General features: G+C 36.7%; 2 long non-coding RNA genes and 1 pseudogene across 2 annotated transcripts; all 3 read left to right on the top strand.

Moving 5' to 3' along the window:
- Positions 1-4,190: 4,190 nt before the first annotated feature.
- On the top strand, positions 4,191-7,057 carry LOC113287050 (annotated as a pseudogene).
- Positions 7,058-9,956: 2,899 nt separating this feature from the next.
- Positions 9,957-10,507, top strand: LOC113285498. Its single transcript, XR_003328687.1, has 3 exons — positions 9,957-10,084; positions 10,174-10,222; positions 10,404-10,507. It is a non-coding gene; the product is annotated as an uncharacterized LOC113285498 (long non-coding RNA).
- A 174-nt stretch (positions 10,508-10,681) lies between these two features.
- On the top strand, positions 10,682-11,915 carry LOC113285497. Its single transcript, XR_003328686.1, has 4 exons — positions 10,682-10,945; positions 11,018-11,161; positions 11,247-11,349; positions 11,658-11,915. It is a non-coding gene; the product is annotated as an uncharacterized LOC113285497 (long non-coding RNA).
- The last annotated feature ends 537 nt before the right edge of the window (positions 11,916-12,452 follow it).

Genomic DNA, 12,452 nt, shown 5'->3' with positions numbered 1-12,452 from the left:
ATAGCATTGGATGTCAGTTCGTCGGTATCTTTAATCTTGATTTCATTCGGTGCTACTACCATATAATGTTGCTAAGCATTTCAGGAGATAAATTGGCCATTACATTTTGCTTGTATTTTTCTTCATGTAGATAGGTGTCAGCTATTCTACCAAGCCCACAATGGAATATGCATACCCTTAGTTACTCTAGTTTGGTACATGTGTAACTTTCAGTTACACAATTCAGATGCATGTATAACCGAAAGTTACACTAGTAAGATGCATGTGTAACCAAAAGTTACACTAGTAAGTACGTTTTACGTCGGACATTACAGAAACTTGTAGAGGTTTACACTATTTTGATTGACATTACATGACCTTCTCATGGATCGTCTCTCACGTGGCACCTGCGAATGATTATTGCGCTTGATACTACTGCAAGGTTAGTCCAGCATGCCTTAATCTATATTTTGTTTCTTATTCTTCGTTTTCCCGGAAATGTTGAACCTTTAACTCGTAGCTTTACTGCAGAAATCAGTGGTTGAACATTATAACGAACATTATAACATTTGGTAATCATGCTTATGTTCTTGCCTTAATTTATTGAATTCCAATATGAATGTGTAACTCCTAGTCACACTAGTCAGTTAACGTTGTATGTCTAACTGTTAGTTAAACTAGTCAGATGTATGTGAAATTGAATATGTTCTTCATTTGATCTTATAAATACTGATTGCTTGTTGTTATATTTCAGGTTTCCGATTACTTCATAAAAGCTAATTGATTATTTGTGGTGTTGGTCTCGATGGAATTGGAGTTGATGCTAAATACAAAAGTCAGATGCATGTGTAAATCTCAATTACACTAGATAGATGCATGTGTAAATCTCAATTACACTAGATAGATGCATGTGTAACTCTCAATTACACTAGACAGAAGCGTGTGTCACTTCTAGTTACACATGCTAAGAAATTATTGTAAATGAATATTAAAGTAATGCATGTATTTTTTGTATGCGTTCTTTGATGTCTATTTTTTCTTATGTGTAACTTTGCATTACACATGGCATAAGGATGTGTAACTTCGGGATACACATGCCATATGCATGTGTAACTTCTGTTTACACATTCACACTGTACTTAATAATTTTGGGTTTAAATTTAATAATTTTGGATTTAAATTTAAATTTTATTTAATTTGGGGCTTGACAACATGTAAAAGTGCATGTATGTCTTTTAATAACTCGGGGCCTAGATTTAAACTTCTTTTAGTTAAGGGCCTCATATTATGGGTTACCCATGGGTCGGGCCTTAGCCTAATTTTCCCTTTTGAGAATAATTTTGCACCACAAGATAATTTCGGGTCCCTAAACGAGTAAAGCAAAATCGAGTACAGAAAAAAAATGGAGTCCCAAATTAGATTTTTACCAAACGGTAGAAACTCGGAGTATGAGGTAATTTTTTTTACATCACATTCATTTAACAGTAGGTCCATAGTATAGGCTATCCACCACAATCCCTCCAAGCTCCAACTCTAACTTTTGTACATGTAGACTTTATGTTGACAACACAAAATCACCGTGAAAAAGTAGATAACTTTACAAAAGCTGCAGCCGTTAGATCGTAGTACACAAACCAGTGCACATACCTTTCGTGGATTATAAATAGGACTTTTTACAAAAATAGGTCTGTTTTTTTGTGCTTTTCAATTCTAGGCCTGTTTTTTTATTTATTGCAAAACTAGGCAAGTTTTGACCAAAAGTGATGGATGGAAAGTTAGCCTCGTTAATTGTATATAAAAAGACCTAATAGTCCTTTGAATCATTCGTTCAAGTCTGTGTCACTGATTTAACTCGGCTAAGTCAGCATGGACTTGGTACACCTGGACTCGAATATGTCATGTGGACTCTGTACACATCAACATTTTGACACGTGGCACTACTGCACAATCCCATTTCATCGCTGTTAGACCAATATCACCTGTAGCTTCATGCCTGCACAATCCACTCACAAACCTAAATCAACAGCAACCTTACTGCAGCTTCAACAACAGCCAACCGTCAACATTCCCCAATGAAACAAAGAAATGCGCTCAAACACTGAAAAGCATTAGCAAGCCCAAGACACCAACGAAATCTTATTAATCTACCATCCTGATCTCCAGACATTCCTGTTAAGCAAGCACAAGACAAAGGTGTCCTTGCTAGTCAGTTTGGCATCAAATGTCTAATGTGAATTTACAACAATTCACACTTAGTGTCTGAAATGTTATATCTCATTTACTTAGAAATATCCTCTAAAACAGTATTGCTATTCTTGCACAAGCCATACAGTCTAAACAACAAAATTTCAACTGCAACAAAATATAATCGTTGTTTTTCACTAGTTGACTGGTCATGAAGACAAACTTTGAAAAAAAAATATATCAACACAGTTTTAGTATTTCTTTACCTTGGACACTTCAAGTGGGATACATATCATCCTTGTATTGCGCCCGAACAAAGCTCAAGAGAAGCAACTCCTAGAATGGACAACATATACAGTCTTCAATCTCTACTAGCTTCCACACCTCAACCAACTATCACCACATCAAATTCACTACCTTCAACGGCCTTCACTACCTTCTACAGCCTTGTAATCTCATCATTCCGCAGCTTCAACTTCAGTTACAACCCTGCAATTACAGCTTGCCCTCAACTCTTGTTAGTTCATCTCACCACGTCATCGCTCCGCTGCAAACCACCTACCAACTCAAGAACCCATCTGCTCATTCAACACCAATTGCACATTTTGCTCTGTTACTCACCTCATGCCTCACTGTCATGAGCTACAACCACCAACAATGGCTCAATACCACCTGTAATTCTAAGTACCAGCACCATCTGAGACTGCAACCATTCTTGCAGTGCAACCCCTGCATATCTCGACAACAACAACTCATACCCTATATTGTTCTTGCTCAAATGCAACTACCAGCACCAATTACCATCAGAATTCAGTCACACACAAACCAAAATCAAATCTAGGAGCAAACCAATCTTCTTAATTCCTGCAATTTTCGGTTTCAATCTTCTGTGAAATTATACACAACACCCATCTCTCCATCCAGGCCATCACGAACTGTGAATCAGTAGTACCACCATCTTCTTCTTCTTCTGATGCTGTAATTAATCCAACAAGAACCCCACCTGAATTCCCATCGAGCTCAAACCCATTCACCAGATGAGTCATACCCATCTCTATTCATCAACATAACTTCTGATTGCTTCATTACAAAGCTTCGATTTCTCACCCAGCAGCAGCAAAACTAACGGAAACCCTAACTCTGAATCACCACAGCTTAATCATTTCTTCTATTTCTGTTCGTATCTCTTGTTCACAGTTCAACCTTGGTCCATTCGCCACCATTACCATCTCACAATCTCTATCAGTACCCATCTTCAAAACCTCTTCTTCTTGATAATTCGAGCACAACAGCAAATCACATCTCCGACCAATGGCATCTCCATCAGTTCATGTTCGTTTCTCTCTTCAATCGCATCGATCTAATACTCAATTATAGAAGAAACCCGTCTCTGATTCTCCTCGGATTAGATCCAAGACACCATCAATACTTTCTTCACAAACCGAACCTTAATCTACTTTGCTTCTCAATTTCTATCAAACCCTATTTCTCGAATTCCCATGTTCAATCAATTTCAGAACCATCATCAATTTCTTCCTACAAATCTTTTCAGTGAAACCCTAATTTAATTCCAAATCCTCTCTTCACTAATTTGAGCATCAAAACATTAGCCAAACTCTTCAGATCAATCATACCCCTAAGTTATCTCTCGATTTTAGCAGAAAAATTTGATTTAGATGAACCGGAGAGAACCAGAGAGAAGAGCTAGAGAGAAGAAGGAAGAAGAAACAATGTAAATCGACCTCTCTCTCTGATGGGTTTTCACGTGAAGGACATTATAGTAATCTAACCACCTCCACGAGATCTCTCGACACGAGATTTTGACGATAATTTGACTAGTCAACGCAATAAATTGACCGAGATAGTTAAAGTGGATGGAATCCGTTTAACTTGCCTATTCTAGCAATAAATAAAAAACACAGGCATAGAAACGAAAGTAAGAGTCCAGACCAGGCCTATTTCTGCATATAATCCTTATAAATAGCAGCTATACAATGTACAGGGATGTGTAGTGAAGTTAAAAAGTATTGAAGTTCTTGCGTAACGTTTTTCCATCAAACAAAATCTTTCGTTTGTGTTTTAATTTCTTTTTTTTTCAGTTGTGATAATAATGGAGAACTTCATGAATGGAAGCATTGTTGAATCTCTTGAGAATGAGACCCTTTTTATTACTGGTTCTACTGGCTTTCTAGCAAAAAGTACGTATCTCTACATTGTATGTTTTTCTGTACGTACCCATATATGTATATCTAACAATATTGTTTTGGATGATCTTTGTGCAGTTTTTGTGGAGAAGTTGCTTAGAGTTCAACCTAAACTGAAGCATCTCTTCCTTCTTTTAAGAGCTCCGGATCCGGAATCAGCCGCGCAGCGTTTTCACACCGAGGTACATACTGACCGGTTTGTTAATTGGTCATATGCATGGTTTAGGATTTAGAGAGCACGATGAGTCAGTTTCAGCTTAACATTTTTAGATAACTTCAGTGGCCGGAATTGTTACTATACGTGACCCTACTGAAACTGAAACTTTGGTTGTATTGTGTGTGTTTTGTCTAGGTTACGTCAAAGGAGCTATTCAGAGTTCTGAGGAGCACACATGGTGCCAAATTCAACACCTTTATTTCTGAAAAGGTAACAGTTATTGCCGGAGACATTGCATTGAAAAACTTTGGATTAGGAGAAGACTCCGATCTGTTAAACAAGTTGTTCAAAGATGTGGACATTGTCGCCAGTTTTGCTGCAACTACGAAATTCATCTAGAGGTATTTTATAATCTTAATCATTATGATCATTCCATTTCGAGTGAGGAAACCTATTCAGTTGGGACACTAAACATTATCTGCTCGTTAAGGAGACACATTGATTGTATTCAGCATGTAAAGTCATAAAGGCGATTTCTGTTTAGTACGAAATATGTAAACATGTCTGTTTTCAGTGTGTTTTCCGGCTCATTAAATTTTTATTCTGTTGCAGATACGACGTGGCTTTGGAAGTAAACACTCTAGGAGCAAAGAATGTTTTGGATTTCTCAAAGAAGTGTGCGAAACTAGAGATGCTAGTTCACGTCTCAACAGGTGATCGAGTTTCTGGTTTTGGAAATGACTTCTATCCAGCTTTACTTAAGTTTGAGGGCATAGTCAATTCAGAGTGCTTGGTAGTTTCCCGTGTTGCACTCGATATCGTACCTGAGAATTAACTAGAACACTAATTAGGGTGGGCCAAGAGGTATCCCGACCGGCGACCTTTCTTTGACAAGATTTGTCAATGGATTTGTTTTTTTCAAGAATTAAACTCAATTTCTTGTCAGTAAAATTTCATATCTTCCGATCAGTGCACTATCCATAGTGGGGGTAATGCATGATGCTAGACCCATGTTGAATTAATGAGTGTCCCAGGGCTATTAAGCTCAAAAAAACGATAGTACTATGTGAATTTATTGGACAAGTTGCGATTAAGAATTGACTGAAACTAACATCTTTCCATGTTCATATCGATTTTTAGCTTACGTATGCGGGGAGGAATCAGGTGTGATATCAGAGAAACCTTTTCTGATGGGTAAAACGCTGAACCAAACCTCAGAGATTTTAGACATTGAAGCAGAGCTGAAACACATGCGAAACCGCTTAGAAGAACTCAAGGGTTTGCAAGTGTCTAAATCCGAAGAGACAGAAGCTATGGAAAACTTTGGATTGGAAAGGTTTGTTTCAACTACCTGTCACCTGCTCTCTTAAAGCCTCAACTTCCAACTAAGTTTTTAATTGTTTCTTTCGTACGTTTGTGATGGTGACAGATCAAGAGCATTTGGATGGCCAAATACTTATGTTTTTACCAAGGCAATGGGAGAGATGTTGATTGGTAAATATGGAGGAAATCTTCCAATTGTTATCATAAGACCTATCATTATCACTGGTACTTACAAAGAGCCATTTCCAGGTTGGATCGAAGGTGCTAGGTATAAATCTTAGCCCCTGCAACTTCTCTTCTAACACTATTTTGGTTTACACTATTTTAGCATCAGAAGATAAAAATTTTACTTGGAGAAAAACATACCAAATTTAATATTTCCACTTCAAAAAAAGATAAAAAGTTACTTTTTTTCTAATTTATAATATCCTTTTTTAAATAGTTCTTTATTGTATAAAAGGTTACCTGAGATTAATATTTTTATCCACTTGAAAAAAGATGGTTACTTTTGAATTTTGAATATCTTTTTAAATAATTCATTTTTCAGTAAAAAATTTAATGAGATAAATATTTTTATGAAAAATAGAGACTGAAATTAAGTATTTAATTTAAATTCAATATGGTGGGGTTATATGTATCCGAATTGTTGTCATTTTCGGTATGAGTGTAGAGCAAGATAAGTAAACATATTATTCAAACATTAGTTTTAAATTCATTATCCTTTGGGCTTTGCCCAAATTGTGAAATAATATAAGAATATCCATGCAAAGGGATCATTCCCACAAATTTAGTAGAATTATCAATTTATTACGAACTACTTTGAAGAAGTTTTATTGTACTTGTTTTATTAGAATCCGAAGCTTTTCATAATATTTCACAATTACAGAACGATTGACACTTTTCTAATTGCTGGTGCTAAAGGGAAGATACCATGTTTTCTTGGAAATGGGGAGTCAACGTTGGATGTGGTAATTAATGACTGCCAATATCATTTTTAACTCTGCTAAATATCTGTATGGTTTTGAAAATACTATATAATAGCTGAAAGAAATATAACTGTACAGGTACCAGGAGACATGGTGGTGAATGTAGTAATAGTGGCAATGGTGGTGAATGCAAACCATCAATCTTCAGATCCATTTATATATCAAGTGTGTTCTTCACAAACAAGTCCATTGAGTGCCATTAAATTGAGAGATTATTCCCACAGCTATCTCCTCAAAAATCCATTGATTGGTAAAGATGGAAATCCTGTTAGTCTAAGTCTTACGGGAGAGATTGGATGGAGAGATTGGCCGAAATGTGTTGCAAAATGTGAAAAAATCGTTGGAAAAGAGTTAACACTCAATCTGGCTACTTCTCTCTCCTAGCATTTGCTCGCAGTTTTACTAGCAGCGAGATAGAAACGCCGAATGGTTCGGCGCTCAAAAAGTGTCCAAAACGCTGAATGGTTCGGTGTTAAGAAAATCTAACGGCTGAGATTTAAAGCGCCGAACCGTTCGGCGCTAAAAAATTAACCAAAACGCCGAATGGTTCGGCGCTAAGAAAAAGTGCCCAAAACGCCGAATGGTTCGGCGCTCCCTGATGACGTGTATGGCCAATCTCGCAACTAGATATCTACCCCATAGAACTTAGGAGGTCGCCCAAACTGACGTGGATGGCCAATCTAGCAGTTTCCAAACTCTCCCATAAGACTAAGCCTTAATGTTGTCATGCCTATATGTCTACCTACTATGGACAGTTTCCGACGTTATATCTATGTCAAGTATCGGTTACTTTTAAAGGTTCGTTTTTCTTTTTACATAGTATAGAGTGGTAATATTGTTGGGCGCTAAAACCACCTGACTGCCATCTAATTTTTGATATTCACATCTCCTTTGGTTAAATAGGTTTTGGAGTTCGTGAATATTGCTCTTTGCCAGTATTTTAAGAACACGTGCCAGGTTATGAATAGGAAGATCAATCGAGTAATGCATTTGGTTGAAGTCCATGAGCTTTACATATTCTTCAAAGGAAAGTACGAACACCTTGATGGTTGATCAGGCGTAGGTCTTGCATGGTTAAAATTTGCAATGTTAATGTTTACTATTGGTAAGCACAAAGTTTCATTTCTTGTCCACAGGTTCGATGATTTAAACACAGAGAGATTGCGGATGGCGATAAGAGCAAACGAAACGGATGCCAAACTGTTCTATTTTGACCCCAAATCCTTAGATTGGGATGATTACTTCGTCAACAATCATATTCCCGGACTAGTCAAATTCGTCATTCGTTAATTAATTAGTTGGTGCACAATCCAAAGGGTTATACAAAATGTGAAGATCTAAACTTCTGTTGTATTTTTTTAAGTGTGACTAATTAGCTAGCTAATCCGGCAGCTGATATAGCAATTTCATATATTCAGATTTGGTTTGTCAATTATTAAATAATGCCATAAAGTTGGAGCATAAACCAGAGCTGGTTTCTTAACATTAGCACAAAACTCCAAAATGAGTGGGATGTAGATTATATGAGTGGGATGTAGACTATCCTGAGCCAGTGCACAATATTAGTTTATATATGCCATATAGGATCGACATGTTCCCGGTGTCAGGTATATTTTACTAAAGAACAGTTAATAATAATTTTTATAGGACATAGTAATGTCATGGTACTATGGTAAGTTGGTTGTATAGTCTACATCCCACTTTTATGAGATAAAAAAGTGTGCCAGCTGATCCAACCTAGCGTGGTCCGCATAGATGATGATAGTAGTATATATCCCACATTTAGAGCATGTTTTTCTTTTTGCTGAGTCGGCTCAGATCGTTTTTTTTTTTGTTAGATCGGATTCGTGATCTGAGTCAGACCTAATCTTGACTTGGACTCGTTTGAGTCAGATAATAAAATATCACTGATTTATGGGAACAAGTCACTAATTTATATTTTGAGTCAGATGTATTAAATCTGATTCCAAAAACAAACATATTGAGTCATAACCAGATGAGTCAAGTGATTTCAGTTAGATCCAAACGAGTCGGATCCAGACGAGTTAGGTGAATCAGGAAAAAAAACAAAAAACAAACATGTTCTTACACCAACGGCCACTTGCAAACTTTAAAGTGCTAGCTATATAATTTAACAATCAGTAAAAAAAGTGTAACTCATTATAGAAGAATCGATCTCGAGCATTTTGTACACAAGTAGCCATTCAAATAAGACTCTACGTCCATCTGTGTCATGTCTTTCACTTCAACGACTTGTTAGGTGTAGTAAGAAGTTTAGCGAACAAAATCAGATACATGCATTCATGCTCAACGTAACTGTAGCGCATGGTGCCACTTGATGTTAGTCGCGGCCACAAATTAAATTCAGTATAAATGCTTCCGGGTCCTGGCTCGAATTGAATTATGGTAGGTTGTCACTAAATGCACATCCCCCTTATGACTACACATCCCCCTTATGACTACAAAAAGCATATAAGCAGATATGTCAACCCCCAAAATTTCTACACGAAGAAAACATTCGCTCTATCTATTAAAAATTCACAAAATTGGTTAAAAAGATCAAAATTAATAATTTTTGGATGAAAAAGACATCTAGGTTTTGATACTATTTAATGGACACAAATGTTAAAATAGCCGGGATGTAAACAATTTCATCCCCATTTTCAAATACTTTTTCTTATTTTTAATTTACATCAGGATGCATCCAGTTTCATCCTCGCTATTTTTTAAGTTTAAGTCAGGATAGGGGTGTAAATTGGGCCGGTCGGGCAGCCCGACCTATTTATTAAATGGGACGGTATAGGGCGGGCCTAAGGGTGCACAGGAACCGAGCCGGACCGATGGACCGAACCGGAACCGGTGGAACCGTACCTGGTTTTGGACCGAACCGAGGTACAAGGTACAGGTACCGGTCCCAAAAATAGGAACCGAGGTCTGGGAGGTACAGGTACACGGTTCAATACAGGTACCGTGCCGTACCGGACCGAATGTAACGAACAATATAAACCGTTAGATTCAGTGGATAAGGGATCGGTATTAGCCGTTAGATTAAAGGGGGTATATAAACTAAGGGTTAGGATTTCACTTTCAGTTCGCTACTACTTTCCTTTCTTTCGTTTTTTTATTGTCTCTGACTCTCCTCTCTCTGAGAAGGAGAAGAAATTCTTCTCTGTTAACAATTGTTGCTCAAATCTTCGTTTCTTTATCAAGGTTGTTGCTTTCTTCATCAAGGTTGTTTCAATCTTCATCAGGTAAACCGTAAACCCTTTCTTTCGTATTTTTTTTTAATTTCTTGAATGATAGGGTTTTAATTAATTTTTTGTTTTGTTTTTGTATGTAGAGGTAGAACTATAGAAGACCTTCAAGTGGATTTATCTTCAGGGAATCAGGTATAACATCTCCATCGCTTTGAATCCTTTGATTCAATTTTATTGGTGTTATTAAAATTAGGGATTTTTTTTGTTTTACTGTAGTTCTGAGATTTTATTTTTATTATGTAAAAGGGTTTCTCTTCATATGCCAACTGTTTAAAAAAATTGTATTTGTTTGATACTTTGATTTGTGTTTCAGGGATTTCTACCTATTTGATTGTTGGTTTACTAATGAAACAACTAGTTGATTTCCTTCATCTTATCATCGTCGTCTTGTTTGTGTTTTACTTCTACTTCAAATGGTATGTGCATGTTCTGTTACTGTCAATAGAGATAATGAACAAGAGAAGGTATTACTGCATGTATTATTGTTAAATCAGATCTTTTAGTAATCAGTATCCATTAAGAATATGAATCTGATATTGATGTTTCCATTATTTGCAGAAATTCTATATTGTATATTTGGGTGATTCACTAGTTTTTAAGGATTCCGTTGTTGATTCACATATCAATCTTCTGCCAGATGTTGTTGGAAGGTGCATGCATTTTCTTATCACCCTGGAATTATTACCTCGTGCACTTTTAATTTGTCAGACAATCCAAGATGTTAATATTAATTTGATGATGATCATAAAACGGCGAGCTTGCTGCAAAGGATTCGATCGTACACAGTTACGTCAACAACTTTAATGCATTCGACACAAAGTTATCACCTGACGAAGCTAAGCAACTAGAAAGCATGTATGGTACTGTGTATACCTGGATTATTGTTCTGTCTTTATTTCGAGTCCTAATGTTAATTTCTTTGTGTAGGTTCGAGAGGTGTTGTTTCGGTGTTTCCTAATCAATAAAGAAAACTTCATACAACAAAAACATGGGATTTCTCGGGATTTCCTCAAAATGTTAAAAGAAAAGCGAAACTGGAGAGCAACTTAGTTGCGGGATTAATAGATACAGGTACGTACTTCACTAATAGAGGATTTGCAAATTTGATATTAGGATGGTTTTATGCTTTGCTAATCAAGTAAAATTGAATTTGAAGGGATTACACTGGTATCTGAGAGCGTTAATGACAAAGGGTTTGGTCCTCCACCAGCTAAATGGAAGGGATCTTGCGGCCCTTATGCCAATTTTTCTTGCAACAAGTAAGTAACGCTAGCTGGGTAACATATTGGTGCATGACCCTCAATATGTTTTACTAATGAAGACCTTCCTTTTCTTCTTTACAACATTTATTATTCTGATCCAATTTCTTATTTTCGTCACTGTGGAATCATCCTCTTTTAGTTGCAAGGTAGTGACTCTCTGTCTGGCCTATGTGGTGTATTATAGATTCTGCACATCTCTCCCCTTCCCCGGGAATATAGTACATAGCTCATAAAAATCAGTTTCTATTATATTAGACAATAGATATAGACTAATAGTTACTAACTGCTATTATTTGTTTTTGCAGCGTCACTTGGTCTTATCAACACTTATGACACCACAAGTGCTGCTGACATGGATTAGAAGATCAAAATTCAAGACTACTGCAGCACTAGCTGCACTGCTAGTTGTTCTTTTTTCAGATTTTCTCATTTTCAAGACTTAGTGTGTTTGTGTGTGGCTACTGCTACTTTTTTTTTCCAGATTTTCAAGACATTGTTTGTTTGGTTTGTTAGTAATATTGCTACTTATTAGTTGCTGCTTTGAATGAGAATTTGTTATATAGAAAAAACAGGTAAAAAACAGGTAAAAGAAAAGGCAGTCAGTTTTTTCGCTGAAAAGGTACCGACTGGTACCGGACCGGAACCGAGGTACACGGTACCTGTCCAAAAGTTCAGTACCGACCTCTCGGGGTACATGTACTCGGCCTCGGCAAGAACCGAGCCGAACCGTACCGTGTGCACCCTTAGGCGGGCCGGAACATTTCTTATCCATGAAATTAAAAGGGCCGGGCGGGCAGGGTTATTTATCTGCGGTTAGTACCCATGGATTACCCAAGCCTGTTTTGTAATTTGGGCTTGGGAGGGTAGGGCCGGGAGGGCCTTGAATATTACAATCAAATATATATATTATACATATATATTGTTAAAAATAAAAAGAAAGTAGTAATAATACACAAGTTTTACATAAAATTAATAATCAAATACGAGAATTGAGATGGGAATAAGATAACCAAACTTCCTATAATTTTTCCTGAATCGAATCATCAAAAAAGGAAACTTCCTTAGATTTTGCTCAATATTTTCTCTATATGGTTAACAAA

This window comes from Papaver somniferum, chromosome 6, assembly GCF_003573695.1.
Source record: "Papaver somniferum cultivar HN1 chromosome 6, ASM357369v1, whole genome shotgun sequence".
Classification (NCBI taxonomy): domain Eukaryota; kingdom Viridiplantae; phylum Streptophyta; class Magnoliopsida; order Ranunculales; family Papaveraceae; genus Papaver; species Papaver somniferum.
This window is presented reverse-complemented; position numbering and strand designations above follow the sequence as displayed.